The sequence below is a fragment of the Arachis ipaensis genome, chromosome B04, assembly GCF_000816755.2.
Source record: "Arachis ipaensis cultivar K30076 chromosome B04, Araip1.1, whole genome shotgun sequence".
In the NCBI taxonomy this organism is placed as follows: Eukaryota; Viridiplantae; Streptophyta; class Magnoliopsida; order Fabales; family Fabaceae; genus Arachis; species Arachis ipaensis.
The window spans coordinates 125,980,369-125,987,025 of record NC_029788.2 but is presented as its reverse complement, the minus strand read 5'-3'; the positions used below and the strand labels follow the sequence as shown (position 1 = coordinate 125,987,025).

The 6,657-nt window shown below is 28.0% G+C and overlaps 1 long non-coding RNA gene across 1 annotated transcript; it reads left to right on the top strand.

The window, feature by feature from the left end:
* On the top strand, positions 2,051 to 3,577 carry LOC110270796. Its single transcript, XR_002360428.1, has 2 exons — positions 2,051 to 2,323; positions 3,279 to 3,577. It is a non-coding gene; the product is annotated as an uncharacterized LOC110270796 (long non-coding RNA).

Here is a 6,657-nt window from a genome sequence, read left to right as displayed (position 1 = left end):
CAAATTTAAAATATAATTCTTTTATTATATTTGTAAAAAATTACATTAAAATTTAGTTTTTAATTTTATTTTTAAAAGTATATTAAATACTTAAGTACTTTTTTCACTTCTTAAATATTTTAATAATTTAGAAGATACTGTCATGCATCAAGACTTCACAATTCGATTCATTTTTTTGGATATGCAAATTTTTTGCGTATTGTGCATGGGTATGAAGGTGGATGGTGCTAGACATGATCGAATGTGGGATAATTTTTTTTGAACCATAAAGTGAAAAAATCGAACTGTCCGATTTTTTGTTAAAAAAATTATGAACACAAATCGGATGGTCCGATTTTGTGTGGGAAGAAAAATTGGAGGGTCCGATTTGTACCTTTAAAAAAAATTTTATTTTGAAAACAAAAATCGAATGGTCCGATTTTATTATTAAATTTTTTTTAATTGTTTAAAATACAAATTGGACAGTCTGATTTGTGCAATACAATTTTTTTTAATTTTTTAAACACAAACAAAGAATCTCGATTTGCTCTTGACACCACAACTGCGTAAAACATCCATACACTCTATAACTGTGTCCTACATCATTCTTCCACCCATGTCTAAATTAAAAAGTGCTCTCTTTAAAAAGTGCTCACAATTCAAGGATTTTGGTGGTTTACTCAAATGGCCACATTCATAGTATGCCTGTCACTATTATCTGTATGATGTGGTCCACTTTATAAGTGATCAGTCACCTAAATCAAGATGCAAGGGAACTTGTGCTTGCATTCCACCAGGGACCATATATAGTAATATTTAAAATTATTGTTATACATGCATTATTTCATTATTGACCCTTAAGATTTATATGTTAAATGTTTTCCTAAGGTTTGAGCGTTTACAGTTGCTAATATTAATTTGCTTATAAATCAATAATACTACTAATATATTTTTTCACATTTCTAACAAATTAAAATAGTGTTGATTCTCATGCTATACAATCTTTGTTTCTAGGGTTTCCTTGTCACTACCCTGCTTTTATTTACTGTGTTCAGATCAGGATACACACATATTTGAGTAATATCTTAAATTAGTTTTTAAGAAATTTGTAATTAGATAATTTAATCTTTAATAAATTTTAGTTTTTAGACATTAATTTTTACATCAAATTTTAACAAAATATTATACAAATCAATTTTTGTTATTATTTAATAAAAACAAAATAATTTTTAAATTTTTTTTAAATTCTCAGACCAATCCTTTCATATAAACAAATAATTTGATGATATGAAAACTGATTTAGAACTAAAATTTACAAAATATCTAACTAAAATTTTTTTAAGAATTTATTTGAAATATTATTCTACCATTCTTCACCAAAGCAGAAGAGTTGTTTATCTTTTTATATATGATTTTAAAATATGATAATGCTAACACATTATTATTCATTTATTCAAAAAATAGAGAGACAAAACACTTTGTATATATCTTCTTTAATTTACTTGAATTGTTTAAGATTTATGATAGGATATATCTTCTGGAGTTTATTTTTTCTAATAATTAAATAAAATAATATCAGAAAGGGTTATCTTAATAATTCTTAACTACTACGGATTCATCATTATATATGTAGTAGTGGTGACATTACTTTATTTAGTGTTCTAGATATATATTAAATGTGGGACTCCATTTGCTTGCAGCAGGTTTTAACAATTATTGTTGTCGATCATCCAACTTAATTTGATAAGTATCTCATAATTAGGTCATAGCTCTATTGAGATTATCAAAATTAAAATTACAATAATATTTGAAAAATAATAAAAAATAGGTTAAAATATCTCAAATTTATTTTATTTAATATTTTATTAATTATCATTATAATTAATAAATATTAAATAAAATAAATTTTAATTTTTTTTGTCTTTCTAATATTATCATTAAAATTAAAACATTTCTGCTAAACGACGCCGTTTTTATTGTATAAAAAAAAATAAAAAATTTCACCCGACCCGACCCGCTCATGGAGCACCCAACCCCCCCTTCTTCCCCCGACCCCCATTCATCTCACTCTCTCAGTCTCACAGTGAGGGAATCAGTGAACCCTAGCTGCCCTCTGAAGTCTGAACCCTAGCCGCCCAGTCGCCCTCCATCGTCGCCGCGGTCTCGGGTTGTCAGCACCACCGCCGTCGCCTGGTCCTCAGCCCCAGTAGCCCTCCATCGTCGCCTGGTTCCCTGCCCAGTAGCCCTCCATCTCCATCGTCTTCATCTTCTCAACACCAGTAGCCCTCTCATCGTCTTCATCGTCGCGTGGTCCTCAACATCAGTAGCCCTCCATCGACCCCAGGTGAGTGACTCGTCATCTGCTCATCTTCTTTGTTTTTCGCCTCTGCTCATCTTCTTTAGTATAAAAAACACGAAGAAACATGAACTTGATCCTCTGTGAACTTAGATTTCTGTTCTTTTTTCTGTGAACTTCCTCTGTGAACTTCGATTTCTGTTCAATTTCTGTGAACTTCCTCCGTTTGTTGGTTAGTATAAGAAATAAATAATCTGAAAATTAAATTAATTCTAGTCTTCTATTTTATTGTATTCCAATTGCAATTTCTGTTTGTTGGTTTAGTAAGTTTTTTTATTGTATTCGAATTTTAAACTGTGCAAGAATTCCATGCACAGAATCAAATGGTTTTTCTGATTTTTCTGATGATTAATCATCTCTTTTGTGAATGGATTCGATGAACAAATTCTTATCTTGTTTCCTGAAGAGTGCCATTGACTGCAATCAATTTCGAAATTCACCCTCTGATACAGAAACATGAAGACGATGAAGAGGGCTACTGGTGTTTTAGTGTTTTGCGCTTTTGCTGCTTTGTAATTGTTGACTGGCTGAATGCTGTAGCAAATTGTTAACTGGCTGAATGCTGTTTTGCACTTTTGCACTTTTACACTTGTGTTCCATCATTTTCAATTTTGTAATTTGTGATTATTGATGTTGGGTACTGGGGTATACCTTAGGGTGATGAACTATTCTTCTAAGTTTTGTTTCATTGGTATTTCTTGATATCAATGATTGAGTTATTCAAGTTGCTTTCTCTAATTCTTATAGGGTTTACTTGTATAACCCCTAACAAATGGGACAGTGGTAAATTAATTATGAAAACAATGATGTATTCTCATCAATTAGAAAAGTTCTTCTTGGTCAAACTTTGCCTCCCTATGTATCCTTTTGGATGGTAACATGTATCATCTTCAATGCTTTTTAATTCCTCATAACCTGTTATAAATCTTTGTTTCTTTTGAAGATGTTCTCCAAACTGAAAGAAGGAAGATTTTCCAGAGAAATAGAGTTGAAAAATCTGATTACCAAAAAGATGGCTAATTCTAGACTTGCAGATGGTGTGCCAGAATTGTGGCCATAGGTCATCTACATTTTGTTAAAGTTAGAATAGAGAGCACAAATGATGGAACTGGACCTGCCTTTGCTTTGTAAAGTAGAGGTTGGTGTATAGATATCATAGGAATATTATGTTACAATGTCTTTAGTTGTTTAAAAATTAGAATGTGAACTCTATACTGAAATGACCAAGTAATGCTTTTATTACTATTTAGTCTTTAGTTGTTTAATATTTATATATGCTTTTATTACTATTTAACTTTTGAGTTTGGATTTTGATAAGATCATATGTGTTTGGTTGATGATATTTTATGTAGTGTCTCAAATTTCAAAGATATTTTAAGATTTATATTAGACTATAATTATATTTTAGAATGTGTATTTATAATTTTATTATTTCTATTTTAAAACGGTTTTTTCGGTTGAACCACCGGTTGGATCGGTTAAACCAATAAATCAGTGACTAGAGCGGTTTGATGACCGGTCCGGTTTTCTGAACCTTGGGATAAATACAGCTCTCTTAAAAAGTTAATTAATTAGAAATGTCAGGTTTTTTATCATCAGTTAAATAGTTAGGAGGTCAAAAATAATCGTTTTGTTAAAAGTGTCAACTCATCTTTTTTACTATTCTTCAAATATTTAAATAAAAATTTAATTTTTTTTCTATTTTCTATTGCTTTTAGAAACAATAGGTATGCTAATGAGTTATAACTTAAATGGTATAATCTTTTCATATTTATTTAGAGGTTACGAGTTCGAGTCTCTTTAATTATCTTTAGTTAAAAAAAAATAAAAACAATATGCATATTTAAATTAAATTTTTGCGCGTTTAAATATAAAAAATTAAGAGAATAAATTAAAACTTCTAATATATAACAATCCAGTTTTTTTACTTTTGAATATTATCGGTTTTGACACTTGAACATCACAATTTTGTTTTTGACAGTAAAAACAATGACAAAATTTTTGCACTCAATCAATCAAAACATTATCTATAGGAGATATCCTCATATTTTTATAAGGCACATTTCTTTCTAATCAATGTAGAACTTTACATTTTATTGTTATATGGGGTTCAACATCTCTTTCTAATCAAAACATTATGCTTATAAGATATATTTTTCTCCAACCGATGTTCTGTGACGGTTAGACAGAAACATGCCTTATAAAATGTGAGACATTGATCAAACAAAAACATGTATTATAAGGTGGAAACTTTTCCTTTGTAAATGTGTTTTTGATGGGTTGGATGATTTCTATGTTTTCAGGAACAAAATTGTGAGGTTTAAAGTGGTAAAATATACAATATTCATAAATTGACGAATCTGAACTATTATTGGAAAAGTATAACACCTTAGCCTACGATAACAATAAAAAAGTCTCGTGACCCACAAATTTAATTCAACAGAATACATAAATTCAGTTACAATTTTAGTCTTTATTATTTTATCTTATCTTATCTTTATTTATTTTATCTTTCTTAGGCCAATGTTCTATATATATTTAGTTTTACCTTTTTTGTAATACAAATTCAATTTATTCAATCAATAATTAATAAAAATTTCTTTATTTTTTTTCTATTTTTTCACAATTTTATCAGTAATCAACATTTTTAAATAATGTATGAACAATATAAATTAATAGAGTTAAAAGAGTGAATTAATCTTAAAAATATTAGGCCACTACATTAGTGAGTGGAATGTAAAATTCTACATCAGTCAGAGAAAAATATACCTTATAAAAATGTTTTTTTTTTTTGGATACATTTTGATAGTTTAGTAATTTCTATTTCTCCATAAAGAATAAAGACATGAGGTCTGTAAGGTAAAACGAACAATATTTGTCCACATACAATCAGGTGAAGTGAACTATTATGCCTATAATTTTTTTAATTTAAATATTACAAAATTAAAACTCCTAATGGTGATCTTCATCCTCTAAGTGTTCATAGTTAAATTTATCACATAAAAAAAAAAAGGAAAAACAAAGAAAAAAGCATTATTTCTTTATAAATAATATAGTGGCAATTTACTCATAAATTACTCCTTAAAGGTATAATAAAAAAAAATCACTAATGAATTAATGATCATGCTACATATGGAAAATTCATATATTATATAAGTTATTGTCCTATATGCCACACATCTCTTATGTCATCCCCACCTTATTATAATAATATATAGTAAAAAACACAAGTATGTGGCAAATTGTGAACAATTAACCAATTAAGGAATATATATTGATGTGTCACATGTAAATTTCATTTAGCAATGTGAACTCAAGAAAATAAATAACGTGTCATTATTTGACATGATTGTTATTCCTTAATTATTACACAATAGAATAGAATTCTACTAAACATGCATGACTCGCTCCTTTTAGTTTCTTGGCTTATAGTTTTAAGTAATCTTCATTAGGCTAATGGTTTAGCTAATTCGGAAATAAACATTGAAGTCATCACAAGTCTCTCAATTTGACTTTCCAACTTGTACGTTAGACGACTTTGTACCTTGTAGTAGTTGGTGACTTTATTGTTTCTTGCTAAATTTTTACATGAAAAAAATGTGCTACATGCATTTGACAAAAAAAAAAATGACTAAGTATATAACCAGTATCAAGTTCGGATAAAAAAAGAGTTATATTAGACTTTCGACAATTAACTAACATAAAAATTTAGTTGAATTTTTTTAACATGAATTATAAGTGTTATTGTTGTTATTTTCTAAAAAAATTAGTATAAGATAAATAAAAAAATAGAATTTATACAAAAATTCAAAAAAAAAAAAATATGACATACATATTATGTGGGTCCTTGCTTATTTTGTTTTATGGTACTTTTATCTGTATTGCATATATATCCCAAAATCAAAATCATCATATAATTGACTAGTACTTATTCTCGCATTCTCATTGATTTTGAATTATTTTCCTTGTTTCTTTTCCTTATCTTATCTTGTTTCCATTTGAATAATGATTTGATATGATTTTTTGTTTTTCACTTTAAGGAAAGACATTGAAAAGAAAATAGAAAGCCTAACGTAAATAAATATGGAATTTTTAATTTCAATTCACATACTGTTTGCAGTGTGAAAGTGTCACGAAGCTACGATAATTATTCCTGATTATTGAACCCTTTTTTGTTTTATTTTTCTTTAATTAAACGCGTAACATTATTATATCAATCTATTAGTAGTTTTCTCTCTACCAAAAGCTGCACTAATGGGAATGCAAATCAGTTTGACTATTTGACTATTTGACCGGTATTACAATATTCACTTTAAAAGAAT